We start from the raw sequence: 18,595 nt of genomic DNA, 5'->3' as shown, positions 1-18,595 counted from the left end.
TGTGTGACCCTGGACATCATAACAACAACTACAAAGAATGGGCAGGGGGAGGAAGCAGATACAGCTATTAGAGAGAGATAAAATGTATATGAAAGGTAATAGTGTTCATATCTCAAATTATGTAGGTCCAGGAGAGCTTATCTCCATAGTCAGGGTGCAATGACCACACACACACACACACACACACACACACATCTTGGGGAAAAAAGCAAGTTGATCCTACAAGAAAAAAAGAGCAAGAGTGCTCTGCTACTACTCAGAACCTTTTCCCAGAGACTGGTCCTTCCCAGAAGTCCCTGAATCCTGCAGCAGTCACTCTCATTCTAGACAAAACGCCCTTTAAAAATCCACTGAGTTAAATAAGAGTTGCCTTTGACATCATCCATCGTGACCCCAGTGTTCTCGATACCCAGAGGGGGAATGAGTTTTACCTACAGTCATGACTCGCATTAGCGACACTCGAGACTAGCGCCATCAGAGTTCCAAGAAGAGGCCCTGCCACTCACAGGTAGGTTGGTGGAAGTATTATTTAGCATTGCTAAAGAACTTCATATTTGCAAAGTGCTTTATGCTCATCTATTATTCATGCACTAATGAGAATACTTAGATTGTGCCTTTTCTCCAAGGAGTTCAAAGCACTTTGTAAATGTTAACTCATTCACCCCCTTTGTCCCACCGGGACAGACAGAAATCCTCACCCCTTGGCTCTCTGCACTTGGTAAAGTGGAAACCCAGCAAGGCACTTGGCATGCTGGAAAGCAGGTTCAGAAGCAGGAGCTGCCATATTCCTGTACCCGCACAGGCGTCTCACGATAAAACAGTTGCTCCTGGAACTGAAATGAAAGCCCTGGAATGCAATGAGATGTTGCTTTGAGGCAGGGATAAAGGTTGTGCAAATGAGAAAGGGGGTCAACTTAGAAAGAACATGTATGTAGTTGGAGGGAAATACACTTGCCTAGCACATACGTGATCCAGGTTTGATTCAAGCACCACATATGATCCCTAGTGCCCCACCAGGCGTAAACCGTGAGTGCAGAGTCAGGAGAAAGTCCTGATAACCACTGGAGTATGGCCCCAAAACAAGAAAGGAAGAAGAAGAAGAAGAAGAAGAAGAAGAAGAAGAAGAAGAAGAAGAAGAAGAAGAAGAAGAAGAAGAAGAAGAAGAAGGAGGAGGAGGAGGAGGAGGAGGAGGAGGAGGAGGAGGAGGAGGAGGAGGAGGAGGAGGAGGAGGAGGAGGAGGAGGAGGAGGAGGAGGAGGAGGAGGGAGAGGGGAGAGGGGAGGGGGAGGGGGAGAGGAGAGGGGGAGGGGAGGGGGAGGGGAGGGGGAGAGAGTGGGAGCGAGGGGGAGGGGGAGGAAGAGAGGGGGAGGGAGGGAGAGAGGGAGGGAGGGAGGGAGGGAGGGTTGTGGACATTAGAACCTTCCTGATCTGAGTATTCGATTTTTTGCTTCTTTGTTTTTTTAGGCCACACCTGGTGATGCTCAGGGGTTGCTCCTGACTCTACACTCAAGAATTACTCCTAACAGTGCTCAGGTGATCATATGGATTGCTGGGGGTCAAACTTAGGTAGGGTGCATGCAAGGCAAATGCCCTACCCATTATACTATCGCTCCAGACCTAGACTAATAACTCTTGAGCTATCCAATCCTATTCTTATGAGTGGAAAATGATTCTCACCCTTCTCCAATTCTTGATTCTTGGAAAGGTGGGGATGCTAAACAATGCAGTTAATGCATTTCAACTGGGACTCAGCTCAAATGCTAGGACCTGATCGCCATGTGAAACTAATGCTCCCCCATGTTAACAAAGAATCTTGCCAGAAACCCTCACTCAGGAATTGCACAGCTCCACTCTTGGAAAAAAAAAAAATTCCCACCAAAGGCAAAAGACTTCAGATCTTAAGGAAGACTCCCCTCCCAAGAGGACTTTCTCTGTCCTTCCTCTGCAATCCAGCCTGTGAGTTACTTCATCTAGTGTGGCACTAGCCATGTCAACGGTGAGCTACACTCATACAAGACTTCTGCCAGGAAGTGAGATGTGTCTGCCAATGCTGTATCTTCAGTGCCACACAATATGTGTCTGGGGGAAAGAAAGAAGACAAGTCTTTGAGACAAACTTTATGACAGGTCTGAGCCAATTGTCAATGGCGTGATTCTTTATATTAAGCTAATAATGTAGCTCAATGATGAGTCTCATTTTGTAATTTCTATCTCTTCTCATCTTCTACAAACAGGAAAGGATTTATCAAGAGATTATTGAATGTCTGCCTTATTCCAAGACTGGGATGGGTTGAAAACATTCATGAGATGGTCTTGACACTACCAGACTTTCCATCCCAGTTGAATGCTTGAGGGATGTGCACACGCATGCAAATGCACACACATGCACACATACACATACACACAATATTCATGCTAATCTAAGGCTTAAGCTAGAGAGCTTTAAGGATTTGGAAACCACTGAAGGGTTTTGAAGAAAGTTGTATGTGAACAAGACCAAAAAGATGGCCAAGCTTGTCTAGGAAGAAAAGAAGATTTATGAAGCAAAGACAAGTAACAATGAGCATGGCTGGTGGGCAAGGCAAGAGGGGAAGTAGCTGATGAGGAGTAAGGCAGTCAGGTGGAACATTCTATAGGAACTTCTTCACTAGTCATAGCAATTCTCTCCACTCCTTACAAGTTATTTAACATTAACACAATTTCCATGGGATTATGTCTAACTTTTTTACCGCCAACAAAGGAAATGGCCTTTAAAATATTGTCCTCTTTTAATCAATACTAACTCACCGAGATTCATAATCTTGGCAAACCTGAGAATCAATAAAGAAGCAATACTTTCGAAACATATTAAAACTTCCTGGCACTGCAGTAATTAGAACATCAAACGCTAATAAAAGACTGTACGGTTAATTAGTAGTACTCATAAAAGTCTAAAAACAAATATACTCTATATTAAATACAACAACTAATATAATTGCACAGACAGATAGAAAAATAAAGAGAGGTTCTTGCTGCAATAATATCAGCTCAGCAACTGTAACACACTTTGCTTTGGTTTTGATAACCACAATTCCTTGTTACAATCAGATTACTATTGCCCAAACTTCAGTGTCCCTTGAGAAACCTCTACATTTAAGAATCAGGCTCCTTTTCCTGAGCCATGTTTTCAGTCCAACAAGTTTTTCAAATGCTTTGTTTCTTTCTTTCTTTCTTTTTTTTGCTTTTTGCGTCACACCCGGCAATGCTCAGGAGTTACTCCTGGCTTTGCACTCAGGAATTACTCCTGGCGGTGCTCAGGGATATGGGATGCTGGGAATTGAACCTGGGTCGGCTGCATGCAAGAAAAACACCCTGCCCACTGTGCTATTGTTCCAGCCCCTTCACATGCCTTGTTTCTTGATGCCATACTTTCCCCCACTCATCTAACCTAATACAACTTCGAGTCACAACTTACACATTACCTCTTTCTGGAAGACTGCCTTAGCTGGGTACATGGCCTGTATCTGTGTTAAGGACAGGGGGAGAAAAGAAAGGGGGAAAAGGAAGGAAAGAAGGAAGGAAGGAAGGAAGGAAGGAAGGAAGGAAGGAAGGAAGGAAGGAAGGAAGGAAGGAAGGAAGGAAGGAAGGAAGGAAGGGAGGGAGGGAGGGAGGGAGGGAGGGAGGGAGGGAGGGAGGGAGGGAGGGAGGAAGGAAGGAAGGAAGGAAGGAAGGAAGGAAGGAAGGAAGGAAGGAAGGAAGGAAGGAAGGAAGGGAAAAAAGGGTACTCAGTATTCAATTTTCCCCCTTTTCACTCCTTATTGTAATTTTCTTCTGAAGCACAAACTTTCCCACCAACAAGGTCCTGGAAAGTAGCCAAGAATCCACCACGACTGATAAGAGCTGATGCACAGAACCTGGCTCCAACCGCAGGTCAGAAACCAGTCCTGATTTCCAAAGCCACGACTGCAAAATAATCTGTCCCTCTATAGAGCTCCCCAAGAGACTTCTCTTGTAGTGATGTGGGAATGGTGAGAGTGAAGTAGAAAAGATGCACCTCCGGACTACAAAGAAACAATAGTAAAGCAGCACAGAAACCCTCCATGGGGAGTTGGTTAATATTGTAATCCTGAGGACTCAGTCAATAATAACCCCCTATATAATCTCTCTGAAAAGAACAGAATGCAAGTGCTTAGAATATTTAATGAGCCCAAAGAAACAATGGGACAGACAGCCAATAAGCACAAGAGGATATGAAATCAGAGATGAGAAAGCTACAAACAGAAATGACAGATCTGAAAAACTTGGTAGGCAAAATGAAAATCTCACTGGAAGGTCTCAGCTACAGAGTAACAGCAACTGAGGACAGAATCAGTGAGCTCCAAGATGAGGTGCAGAAAACTATAGGTAATTTCCTACTCCTCTAGTCATCTTCCCCAGAGGCTGGATGTGCGCTTGAAAACAGGAACTATGATGCCTCTATACCAAGCACAGTGCTGGTGCATAGCTAGCTCTTCAGTAAATTCCTGTCAAATGAATTAAAAGGAAATTAAATCACAGGATGACCTGTCAGCTCATGAGAATGGGAGAAATGAGGAAAGGGTGTGAGGGAAGGAAGGAAAGAGGGAAGGGGGGAGGGAGGAAGAAAGGCAGAAAGGAAGGCAGGGAAGGAAGGAAGGAAGGAAGGAAGGAAGGAAGGAAGGAAGGAAGGAAGGAAGGAAGGAAGGAAGGAAGGAAGGAAGGAAGGAAGGAAGGAAGGAAGGAAGGAAAGAAGGGAGGGAGGGAGGGAGGGAGGGAGGAAGGAAGGAAGGGAGGAAGGGAGGAAGAGAGGGAGGGAGGGAGGGAGGAAGAGAGGGAGGGAGGGAGGGAGGGAGGGAGGGAGGAAGGAAGGAAGGAAGGAAGGAAGGAAGGAAGGAAGGAAGGAAGGAAGGAAGGAAGGAAGGAAGGAAGGAAGGGAGGGAGGGAGGGAGGGAGGGAGGAAGGAAGGAAGGAAGGAAGGAAGGAAGGGAGGAAGGAAGGAAGGAAGGGAGGAAGAGAGGGAGGGAGGGAGAGAGGAAGGAAGGAAGGAAGGAAGGAAGGAAGGAAGGAAGGAAGGAAGGAAGGAAGGAAGGAAGGAAGGAAGGAAGGGAGGGAGGGAGGGAGGGAGGGAGGGAGGGAGGGAGGGAGGGAGGGAGGAAGGAAGGAAGGAAGGAAGGAAGGAAGGAAGGAAGGAAGGAAGGAAGGAAGGAAGGAAGGAAGGGAGGGAGGGAGGAAGAGAGGGAGGGAGGGAGGGAGAGAGGAAGGAAGGAAGGAAGGAAGGAAGGAAGGAAGGAAGGAAGGAAGGAAGGAAGGAAGGAAGGAAGGAAGGAAGGAAGGAAGGAAGGAAGGAAGGAAGGAAGGAAGGAAATCCCAGCATGGTAAAGAACAGGAAATCAATGGTTTCTCCTGCTGCACTGCTGATGGAAGGAAATAGGAAATCCTGGTTAAACAGGGGAGTTAGAGGATGCCCAAGACAAGCTGTTGGGACTGGCAGTACAAACTTAGGGCTAGAACTACTGGTTTCTGGCCTAGTTCCTATGACAACTTGGGCAGTGTAACTTGAACCTCTGTTTCCTCTTCCTGAAAGAAACCATGGGAGCAGGGATTCCTGCCTTCTTGGTACTAATAGGCGTCTACTCGGTGGACATATCAGTATGGCAAAGACCCTAACATCACAACGGATGTTCACTTAGTAGGACCATTCTCCCCGTGTCTTGGTGGCCTTTTTCCCAGGAATTCACTCTAGGACAAGGGTCTGGCTATAAGTTCTTTGAGAGATGACCACAGAGAGTACAGAAGAGAAGTAAGAAGGTGAGATGATAAAGAGAAGAAGGAAAGAGGGGCGTCATTAATCAGGTGGCCCCATGGGCAGACTCAGTCATCTGAGACGAAAAACATGCCACTGAAATTTGCTACCTGAAGGGCAAGTAAACAGGATATTTATACCCCCACTCTCATCAATCATTCACTAGGGGCTGCTCCCAAGGGCATGAAGTTCCCAACACTTGGAGGCTGCAAGGAGAGTCGCAGAAGCTGGTCATTGGGCGTCATGAGCTTGTTGGAGAACACGTGGTGCCAAAGGGTACAGAAGCCACGGAAGTGACTAGCGGAAACTTCCCTAAGTGTTTTTCCTGCCTTTTATTTTTTTGTCCTATTATTTCTAAGGGAGTCAGGTGCTGGGAAAATCAGATCTCAAGATTTGGCCAGAGATGAAATTATTCATTGCAATTACTACTGCTGCACCGAAGTTCATTTGTGCATTTCTTCCTACTATGAGATGGGGGGAAAGTGCCAACTGGGCACTGCCCTGAGGGGGTGACCTTGAAGGCAGCTTCAGGGATCTCTGGCAGCCCAGGGCAGCAGTTTCAACTCTTGGTTACTTGAAGAACACTTCGTCATGTTTCTAGGCCTTGTTTTTTCTCTTCTATTCCTTCAGGAATGGACTCAAATTTTATCCAATTTCTTGGGCACATCGTCTGCTGTTTGGAATCTACCTACATGCAAATGAGACCTTTAGAAGATGTCTCTTTGAGATGAAGAAATGAGTGTAAATATTGCCCTTTTCTGGAGGTAGTGGGGGCACACTTGACTATTCAGTGCTTGCTCTTGGCTCTGTGCTCAGGGATCAGTCCTGGTGGGGCTCAGGGGTCTGTGGTGCTGAGGAGCTAACTCAGATGGACTGTGTGCAAGGCACATGCCCTACCTATTGTGCTAGCTCTCCAGCCCGAAACTCATTTCATTTTAACCTTGGCAGAAATCCTTCTTGACAACAAAGAAGTTAATTTTTGCTAATAGTGTCTCTTTTAAAAGGAAAAAATTATCACTGCATTTCTTCTTATTCCTTTTTTTTTTTAAAGTTGAATTCAGCCCAACAGCTGGTCTTGCAGTTGAGATTTGTTTTTATTTTCTGCTGCTGTGATTGTTTGTCTCCTGGACGCCGATGACCATCCTGGCCAATTTTTTTTTAACTCCTGAACCATTATTTTGGCACCATACAGATGCACAGCTTGAGGCGATTTGGAGGCAATGAGGAGGAAGAGCACCAGAAGCCAACCTGCAGGTTCTGCTGGGCGCTTGTCTGCTTCACGTGCAGGTGACTAAATGACACCTGCCTGCCTCTCCCTCCTCCTCCACCAGCGTGGGCCGCAGCCAAGTCCACATGCTGCTGAGCGCAAAGAAAACTCATCAGAACACTCAGAAATGACAGAATGAGCACCAGGAGCTTGTTGCTGATGATGGTTTCAATCACTGAGGATTACACTTGAAGCCTTGCTTGACTGTTTTTTCAACTTGCTCAAAAAGACATTAATATCATTCTCTTCTCCCCCACCTCCCCATTCTCTAAAATTAAAAATGGGGCAAGAAACTCATCAAAGAGGAGTTGATGGGCGAGAATTAAAACTCGAGATCCCTGGCTTGTGCCCTCTCCTCTGGGTAAAAGTTTCAACTAGCAAGCCAGCTCCAACATGATGAGAATTTAGAAAAGAATTCACGTCACTGAAAAACAACAGCATTGCCATTTGTTACTTAAACAACAACAAAAAAAAGTCATTAGTCTGACTTAACCAGGAGCAATGGAGACTGAGAAAGCAAAGCTAGAGTAAACACACACTTTCTAAAAACATCCTGTGAATGCACTGAGGCTGCCCATACCTCCCCATTTCCCTTGGTCACCCTCAGCACCAGGGTGGTCTGGTGGAAGGACACTGTTGCCAAGGACTTATGAGTCCGGACTAAAGCTTCATCCCTCTGTGAAAGTATCACCCCATTTCTCTGGGCCTCCGTTTCCTTAACCATAACCCCTGCCTGTTCCACATACCTCTGAGCCTTTGATGTACACTCAGATAGTCAGAGACTGTGGCAAGTGCCAACACATTCTAAGAAGCAGCTATTTTTACTGACCCACCATAAGCAAAGGGCTCTGAGAAGATTGTTATTCAAGTGTGACTGTGGATGGCAGATGTCTACTCAGGTAGCCCATGAGGAAGACCCCCAGTTAGACCAGGTAGGGTCGGGATGGGCAGAAATGCACAGCCTTGCCTGGAGGGAACTTCTGTTCAGAATGTGCAAACTTCCTTTCACTCTCCATCTCCTAAAACATGAACAGAGGAGCAATGATCTTGCCAGATTTTCTTTCCATGATCAGTCCCCTGGCCCCCAAAGTTCTTCTTCCATGAGGCCCCACGGCCAAACGTATAATCCCAGCACAGCCACAGCAACAAAGCAAAGGGTGAGGTCCAGGGAACAAATGGGATCCCCAAGAATATATTTTTAGACAGAAAGAAAAATCATTCTTAGAGTGAAAAATGAATGGCACAGGCCAAAGAGATAGCTCAAAGGATGAAGCTCATGCAGGAGACCCAGGTTCTGTCCCCACCACCATGTGGTCCTCTGAACACCATCAGGAGCAACCCCAGAGCACAGAGTTTGGAGAAGCCCCAAGTCCCACAACAAAAAAATGAACAATAAACAAAAAAACTGATAAGTAAAAAAAAAATAAACAAAAACATTGATACGTGTATGATTAAATATAAAACAGGGATACAAATGTAAGGATAAATAAGCATTGGCAGCATAAAATATTATTAATAGCATCTAGCTTGTATGACAAAAAGAGACTAAAATGAAAATAGAACAAGTACAGGCAATAGTAGCTGATAGGTTGGACAAGGGGTGCTTTGAGTTAAAGCATAAATCTTTGAATTGTTCAGGAAGATGAAAAGATATTTCAGCTCTGTTAAGTTAATTAGAAATTTTAAATGACCAACATGATCATAAAAGAGCATGTAAATAATAAATTAAATGAAGTACAAAATAAAACAAGAACATAAACACTTTCCCATCAATTCAAAATAAGAGAATGGAAAAGAATATAGTAAAATGGGACTTGGCGGGGCTGGGTAGCTGGGGGCTGGGGGGGAGGTATGCTGTAATTATTGGTGGTGGAATATGTGCACTGGTGAAGGGATGGGTGTTCGAGCATTGTATAACTGAGACTTAAACCTGAAAGCTTTGTAACTTTCCACATGGTGATTCAATTAAAAAAATTTTAATTAAAAATAAAATGGGACAGATAACACCAAAGTGATAAAAAATTTAAATATAATACTAATCAAAATCAATTTAAAATAGTCAAACTACCTACTTATCACATATTGTTGGCTATATTATTCAATATATGCTCAGTTATGCTGAGATTAAAAATCAGTAACACCAAAATCTTAGCAGCTTATAACAACAAAGATGTCACATTTATTTATTGCTTAGGATAAGGCTCTCCAAATTATAATAGCTTGAGACAATGGTGATTATGGTGATTATGTATAGTGATTAGTATTTGTCTGATTGGTCAGTTCTGTGTCTCTCATGCTACATTCATCTGCAGGTCAAAAGGAGCCATGAGATCTAAGATGACGCCACCCAAGAGAGAAAACTGGAAGACTGAAATCTCTTTCGGGGAAGACAGTGTCCTGCTTTATACTGGTATCTTAAATGATAGAACCAAATATCCAACTGCAGAGTCAACAACACTGAAAACAAGAGATCCTAAATTTAACAACTGGATGGTGTTGAAAAGCGCCTGTCAAGAGAGCAGGCTTAAGTGGGTGGTATGGGAAGGAACCTGGGAACATTGGTGGAGGAAATTTGATACTGATGGTAGGATTGGTGCTGCAATATTGTATGTCTGAAACTCAACTACAGATAACTTTGGAAATCATGATGCTTTAGCAAAAATTTTTAAATGTTAAAAAAATAGAGAGAGCTTTTCCGGCCCCATGCGAGATCGACCCCGGAGGCAACTGAACCACTTTGGACACAAGCGGCACCCCCAAAATGCCTCCAGACTGTGTGCTCGGAGCTTCTGGCCCAGGCGCTGCCAGCGAGTGATGCTATTACCAAAAGAATTTTCCCTGGACTTCATATGGAAATCCAAAACCACGCAGCTGCGATAGCAGCCGCGCGACCTAATGTCTCTTGATTGTCAGCAACGTGTAAATATTCCTTTTTGGCAGGGCTTACCGTGGGGGGAAACTCTAAACAATAGTACTGAGTTTTTTGTTGAAGGGTAAAAGATTGTAGCGATAGAATTTTAGGCAGAATTTTCCCTGGACTTTATATAGAAACACAAAATTGCGCGGCAGCGGCAGCCTAATGTCATCTAATCATCAGCAATATGAAATGGTTCCTTTGTAATGGGTTGGACTTTGGGGGGACCATAATAGGGTTAAAGTTTGTAGCGATGTGTAATTTCTGGCTGTACTTTCCCTGGACTTTATACAGAAATTCAAAGCCACAAGGCCGCTGCCATGGCCGCGCAACTTATTATCATTTAATCATCACCAATATGAAATGGTTCCTTTTTAACGGGTCGGACTTTGGTGGGAAATCCCAACAAGAATAGTAAGTCATTTGCTGAAATATTGAAGGCTACTAAAGTGGTAGCCATCTCTATAGACTGAACTAAGCCATATCCCCACGCCGGCTGAGAAGAAATATCCTTCTTTCTCGGGAAGAAACGCGGCGTGGCGTTAACCATAGTATGATGTCCATTAAGCTGACACGGACCTGGTGGCATGGGAATGGGATACAAGGGAATAAATTATTATGTACTGGGAACAGCGGGACGCTGGTGAAATCTCGAGCCGGGGCCGATACCAGCGTATTACTTTTGGTTCCAGAAACTGCTTGCAGACATTCTACCAGACTATCAACTAAGCCAGAGCCCCACGCCAGCTGATGACGGGAAATAACCATCTTTTTTGGTTTGTTTTCCCTTTGTCAGGCAGCGTGGTGATTACTAAACAGGCGTGATCTCAGTGTCGCGGGACGAGGGGGGAAAAAATAGAAAAGTTATGTAACAAACAGCGGGACTTAATATCTCTACATTCTCAGCAATGGAGAGCCATCAAATGCTTACTTGACAGTGGGACTGTCTTTTCTTTTTTTGGGGGAAACCCTAGCAACAATAGTGAGTTATGTGTTGAAACATGGACTGTAACCAAGATAAAGCGTAAATGAAGTGAAACTTATCACTTACAAGGGCGGGGACTGGGGGGGCGGGGGGGCCGGGAGGTATAATGGGGTGGTTGGTGATGGAATATGGGCACGGGTGAAGGGAGGGGTGTTTGAGTATTGTATAACTGACATAATCCTAAGAACTATGTAACCCTCCACATGGTGATTCAATAAAATGTAAATTAAAAAAAAATAGAGAGAGATCTTTGTTAGAAAAGCCATAGTAGGTGTGTTCTAATTGGATAAGAAAAGAAAAGGAATCCCACAAATTCCGTTGCTGATCAACAATGCTTCCAACAAAATAGCAGAGGCTACTGAGGGCTGTTAAAGCAAAACAAACACATAACTATGGAATAAAATGGAGCCCCAAATCTAGGGGTCAATATATTTATATCTGTTTAGGGTTTAGGTCACTGCTGTGTTCAACACACATACACACACACACACACACACACGCACATGCACACACACACCATCTCCCCCACTATCCTCTAAAGATTTATCCCAATGCTGAAACCAACCCCCGAGTCCCCAGCTTTCCCAAAGTTTTGATTAAGTCCAGGCATCCCTGTGAAGGGTCCTAGGTAGGAAACAGACTCCACGGGGGATCAGGCTGCCTGAGTGCACTTATTAAGCATGCTCTGCATGCTCTTTCCCCTTCTGGAATGTCATTTCCTCTCCAGTCCCAGGTACTGGCTTCTCCACATCTTTCACACCTTAGAAGATGAGAATAAATCTGATGCACAAATTCCCAAATGAATTCCTCCTGGAATGCTTGAGTTTAGTCCATGGGACTAGACAGTACGGCCGGTAGGATGATTGTATTGCACACAGCCAACCTGGGTTCATTGGATCCCTGGATTCTCATATGGTCCCCTGAGCCCACCAGGAATGATCCCTGAGCACAAAGTCAAGAGTCAGCCCTAAGCACTGGGTATGGCCCCAAAACAAAAACCAAATGAAAGAAAGGCCCAAGAAGCAGATCACCATTAATAGAAGTTCAAATATTGGCATGAGGGCAAAGAAGTTAGGCTGAAGGACAGAGGTCTTTGCTGGAACCCTAGAAACTCACAGTCTCCACTAGGCCCTACCTCCAACACTTTGAGCCGATCTAAAATTCTGTCAATTCTTTTCCTGTTTATAACCAGATTTGCAACCAAAAAAAAATGGGGATGTTTATTTCCATCAATGGTAAGAGAAAAAATGGTGAAAATTATGTCAGTACCTTCAAGAGATTTATTTCAATAAAGGAAATACCTACAAATAAGTTCACACCATCAGATTCAATAATGGGACAATGTTGTCAAATCTTGTCTTTTCCAGATATTAAGTACATTTCTATTGTTGGGCTTGGCAGATAAATACAGGAAGTATGTCATCCAAAAAGCAGGGCAGATAAGTACTCCATTTAGAGTTAATAAAGTGCTTTTAAAACTACATATGTCGATTTATTTTGTGTATTATGAAAACATGATTTATCACAGATAGGACAGTGCTCTGATCTGAATGCCTGAATCTTTCCAAAATTCCTATGTCGAAACCCTAGCCTCTGAACACTATTAGGAGCTATTAATAGCTGGAATCTTTTGGGGGGCTTGCTGAAATCATAAGGGAGGCCTCATAAAAGAGTTCCTTAGCCTCATAAGGGAGTTACTTGACCCTTCTAGAGTCTGCAACACACTTAGAGACACCAGCTGTGAATCAGGAAAAGGACCCCCAACTGACCATGCTGGCACCTGATCTAGGACTAACAAGAAATAAATTTCATCTTATCAAATAAAATCTTATTGATTTACCACTGGTTTACAGTACTATATAAATGCCAGAACCAGCCCTAAGAGACAGTATAAGGTTTAAGACTGACCCAGTATGATCCCCAGTCCACATATGTCCCTGAAGTACCACCAAGGGTGATCCCTGAACACAGAACCAGGAGTAAACCCTGAGATCTGCTGGGTGTGGCATCAAAATCAAACATAAAACCAATAGATAAAGAAAAGCCTGAATAACTTTATCCCAAAAATGTAAATATGGTTCCCTATACCAACCACCAGCAGAGTCTCTTGCCCCCTTCATTGGGGCCCCTCAGAGGGGGTGGGTTGAGTTTCCCTCCCCGCCCCGAGCAGAGCGCCGGCAGCCGAAGACCTCTGGAATCCAATCACAGACATGCTCAAGGCCCCTCTCCACACATTCCAAAGAGCCTCACACATGAAGGAACTGGCAGAGGAACCCAGATGTGTGGAACCCGGGGCTGAGATCTCCAAGCCTGCTCAGATCAGGACTGGGCCTTTTCCACCCAGATCCCCCATTTTCCAGTAGCTAGGCTGTCACACCCAGAAACTGCCCCGGTGCTGTGAAATCCCATCGACAGCCAACATTCAGAAACAAAACCAAGCTCCCGGAAGCAACATCTTATAGCCTAATTCTCCCTCTCGGAGAACCTGGCTAGCTACTGAGAGTGTCCTGCCTGCATGGAAGAGCCTAGCAAGCTCCCTATGGCATATTCATATGCCAAAGCCAGTAACAATGATGGGTCTCATTTTCCTGACCCTGAAAGAGCCTCCAAGTGGCACTGTTGGGAAGGATGAGTAAAGAGAGGCTTCTATAATCTCAGGGCTAAGACGAATGGAGACTTTACTGAGACTGCTCGAGAAAATCAACAATCAATGGGATGATGATGATACCAACCACCCAGTTCTTGAGTCATTGACCTTAATTGACCCCCTCCACCCTTCTCTCCAGTCCCCTACCCCTTTCCCTCTAGAAACTACTATAGTTCCAGACAGTCTGGAAAATTTTTGTTGGGTTTTGTGAGTTCGTTTGCTTCAGTTAACTCAAAAAAATTTTCTGTTGTTTACAAGCTCCCCATACTGTGGTATTTTATTAGCACAACCTAATCTAGTCTTGAAATGCCTAAGGACCAAGCTCGATTAGGAGTCTGAAATATTTTTATCTCTACCATACTCACAGGAATGAGTTGGCAGGTAGGACTCTCCTACCATCTGCTTCCTCGGATCCCATTTTTCAAGGGTTAAATGTTTCATCTGCCTGATACTCATGTGCACGGGTCTAAACACAGAGAAAACTGGGAATTGCTGAACAGGGAGGATATTTTTGCTCAAATGTTCATGATTTAGTACCACAGAAGATAGCAAAGGCTTTCAACCAACAGGTTTGTGGGTTCCCAGAGAAGCCAGAGTCTGTGTGCTTCCCTGCACATAGCTCTGAGCTTTGTTCAGGTCCACGTAAATCTGGATGGAAAGTGAGGCTTCTCAGGCTGGACCAAATCAGACACACACAGACTCCTACACTCCCAAATATGCAGTTTCTTTTGAAATGTGTTCCTTGGTTAGGCTGGGATGTAGCTTAGGGGATGAGGGCATGTCTTGCATGACTAAAACTCTGCATAGATCTGGGGGTGGGGTGGGGGGTGAAAGAGTGGGGATATGAGGGTGGGGAGGGTGAATGTCAGACATGTGTCCTCTTTGATGTTGCCCCACCCACTGCAGAGTCAGACCCCTCAGGAGTTCATAGCTATGACAAGTTCATAGCTATGGTTCATTCTTTTCTCTTCAGTTCTTCCTTGGTAGCATGGTGCTGAGTGAAGATGAAGGGCAGGGAGTCCATCTCCTTAGAGGACCCAAGCCCACTGCTTCCGTGCGATTTGTAGGCACTTCAAGACACTGACTTTCACAAAACCTAGGCTGGGAGGTTAGGTAGAGGGGCGGGGCCTGCTGCCATATTCACAGCCTATTTTACTCCCCATATCCTACCTACCCCAGATTCAAGGGTTCTAACTGTGTGGACTTCAATGAAGATACCATCACCTTCCACAAAGACATTAATGAAGAGGAAAGGAGAACATGGCTTTGGTATCAATCGAGGTTTGATACCAAAACTAAGGATCCTGAGCAAGCTACAAGCCTCTGTGGCAGTGTTTGCTCAAAGCATGCACACAGACTACCAGGTCCAGAAACACAGAACTGTCCCAGACTGACTGGCAAGAACCAGTGTCTAGCTTTGGGAACTATGTTCTAAGAATTCCTAGAGGGGTCAAAAAGGCATGACACATGACACGTCTAGCTTATTCGTGTAGCACCTTTGTGATCTAAGCAAACCTCTGCTTGAAATCTGGGTTTTTCACATATTGCATGTCCCTGAGGAAAGCATCCTGCCTAGGCCTCAATTTTTATAATTTGCAAAATGGGAGTAGAAAGAACTAGTTCGTGAGGATCACGTGAGTTAAAAGCAGGAAGCTGCTTTCCTCTGCCTCCTACATGGAGAATACTTTGTCATGGATGTGTTTCCTTCTCAGAAAGTATCTGGTTGGGTAATTACCTTATGTGCTACAGATCCAGGTTTGACATTAGATACCCCATATGCCCTCCCACCACTGCTTGGTATAGCCCCCAAACAAACAAACAAACAAAACCAGAAAGTAGTTAAAGGGACCAGATAGTACACTGGGTAGGGCACTTGCCTTGCACACAGTCAACCCCAGTTTGATCTCCAGTACTACATATGGTTTCCCAAGCACTGAGTGATCCTTAGGCACTGAGCCAGAAGTAAGCCCTGAGCACTGCCAGGTGTGGCCCCAAAATGATGAAAGGAAGGCAGGAAATAAGAGAGGGAGGGAAGAAGGAAGGAAGGAAATAAGGGAAGGAGGAGGAAGGAAAGAAGGAAGGAAGGAAGAAGGAAGGAAGGAAGGAAGGAAGGAAGGAAGGAAGGAAGGAAGGAAGGAAGGAAATAAGGGAGGAAATAAGGGAGGGAGAAGGGAAGGAAGGCTAAGCATGAGTCAGAGTGCCCCCCACAGCAGTGCTCAGGGACTCTTTTAGGGTTTTGTGTTCAAAAGTCATTTTTAAAGGCTGTGAATATGGTGATGCTCAGAAGTTACTCCTGATTTTGTGCTCAAGAATCACTTCTGCTTCTGCACCTCAAAAGATACAGGGATCAAAGTACAAAGATAGCCTACAGAATGGGAAAGGATATTTACCCAATACCCATCCTATAAGGGGTTGATATCAAGGATATACAAGGCACTGGTTGAACTCCACAAGAAGAAAACTGCCGATCTGATCAAAAAATGGGGTGATGAAATGAACAGAAAATTCCCCAAAGAAGAAATCCGAATGGCTGAGTGGCACATAAGAAAATGCTCTACATCACTAATCATCAGGGAGATGCAGATCAAAACAACTATGAGATACCACCTCACACCACAGAGACTGGCCCACATCCACAAAAACAAAAGCAACCAGTGGTGGCGCGGATGTGGGGAGAAAGGGACTCTTCTTCACTGCTGGTTGGAATGCCGACTTGTTCAGCCCTTTTGGAAAACAATATGGACAATTCTCAAAAAATTAGAAATTGAGCTCCCATTTGACCCAGCAATACCACTCCTGGGAATATATCCTGGAGAGGCAAAAAGGTATAGTAGAAATGACATCTGCATTTGTATGTTCATTGCAACACTGTTTACAATAGCCACAATCTGGAAAAAAACAGAGTTCCCAAAAACAGATGACTGGTTAAAGAAACTTTGGTACATGTACACAGTGGAATACTATGCAGCTGTTAGAAAAGATGAAGTCATGAAATTTGCATATAAGTAGATCAACATGGAAAGTACCATGTTGAGTGAAATGAGTCAGAAAGAAAGAGATAGATAGAAAGAAAAAGATTGCACTCATATGTGGAATATAAAGTAACAGAGGGGTACGAGCTTGCAATGATGCAACTTCTGGCAGAAATTTCTCTGGACTTAGTTACTGAAATACTAAAATACAGAAATCCAAAATCTCACGGCCTCTATTGTGGCCACACGACCCCATATCTCTTCATTCTCAGCAATGGAAAACAAATTATCCAATGCTTCTTTTCCAGCAGGTCCAACTTTGGGAGGGGGGGGACTCCAAACAATAATACTGAGTTTTTTGTTAAAATATTGAATGTAATCAAAGTAAAGAGAAGTAAAGTGAAATTTATCAGCTACACAGGCAGGGTGGGGGGCTGTGGGGTGGAGGGTTGGGGAGAGGTTTACTGTGGTTCTTGGTGGTGGAATATGTGCACTGGTGAAGGGACGGGTGTTCGAGCATTGTATAACTGAGACTTACGCCTGAAAGCTTTGTAACTTTCCACATGGTGATTCAATAAAATAAAATAAAATAAAAAGAATCACTTCTGGTGAGCTTGAGGGACCATATGGGATACCAGGGATTGAACTCAGAACGGTCACGTGCAAGGCAAACTCCCTACCTACTGTACTATCACTTTGGTCCCTCAAGAGTCATTCTTGGTGGTGCTCAGAGGACCATGAGTCGTGGGGATCAAGCCCAGACCTCACGAATGCAAAACTTGTGCTTAGTTTTTAGAGCATCCTTAGGTCTTTGTAGTTATTTTACTGCTGCAGTAAGTTTTACAATGCTTCTCCTACAAAAAAAAAAGTCTTTCCCAAGTCTTCAGTCTTGCCTTTCACAATCAAGTGTCCTATCTCTGTTACTTCCCTGTAAGAAAGATTTTTAAATAACCTGCTTGCTTGGGACTCATAAACTTGTATATTTTCTATCTGTATAGTACTAAAGAGTTGTTTCTTCTTTTGTTTGTTAGTTTCGAGGCCAAACCAGAAGTGTTTGCACTTATTCCTGGATCGTGCTGGGAGGATCACTCCTGAAGGACTCCAAGGACCATACAGGATGCCAGGAATTGAAACTAGGTCAGCTGCAATCAAGGCAAACACCCTACCTACTGTACTATGGCTCAGGCCTCAAGAGTTGATTCTTTTCTATTGTCCCTTCCTCTGGGTGCACAAGTCTTCACTTTCACTTACAGACCTAAACAATGGGATGAGAGCCCAGCGTCCAGAGTCATGCACAGAAAGCTAAAAATATTTTAGCTTATGAACAGACCACTGATATCTAAGGCTATGTGGTCTATAGTCTGGGCAGTGGAATGATGAAGAGTTGTAAAAATAAAAGGAAAACAAATTGCATGAAACCAGTCGTTGGCTTAAAATGGTCTTGGCTAATCCTAGTGGTTGAGCCTCCTTAAACTGGCCTCCTCCACCCATGCTCTCAATTCTTCAGGTCAGAAAGGAAGGTAGGTGGGGGCGGGGGAGGGGCTACTGGGATAAAAGTCTTTGACAAGGCCACCTCTTTGTCCCAAAATTAAATCTAAAGTCCCCATCTGAAACTATGGAGAAAGGTTCCGCACCCCATCCCCGCTCACCTGTAGTCAAGTCTGAGTAACCCAGAACTGTACTTATCCTATCATCAGAAAGAAATAATATCCTACTGGTCCTAGGAAGCAAATTATACCCTGCCCTAGGAAAGGAAAAACTAAAGAAAGATTGTCTATTTTAGTTGTACTTTATATCAGAAGGACCTTACCAAAATGTTCCGGTCCCTCCTCCGCCCCCTTACCGCCTGAAGCTTTTCCCCTAGAGTAAATGAAAAGTTCACACACATCTGGTGAGCGCCCTGGAGTACCCCCGCGCAAACCTTAAACAGGATTCCAAACCCGAGATTCCGTCGCTGCCCTCCTTTTCTGGCGCCCTGGTCCCTTGGGTTCAGGTCCTTTTTATTTACCCCC

The sequence above is a fragment of the Sorex araneus genome, chromosome 2 (assembly GCF_027595985.1).
Source record: "Sorex araneus isolate mSorAra2 chromosome 2, mSorAra2.pri, whole genome shotgun sequence".
Lineage (NCBI taxonomy): Eukaryota > Metazoa > Chordata > Mammalia > Eulipotyphla > Soricidae > Sorex > Sorex araneus.
This window is presented reverse-complemented; position numbering follows the sequence as displayed.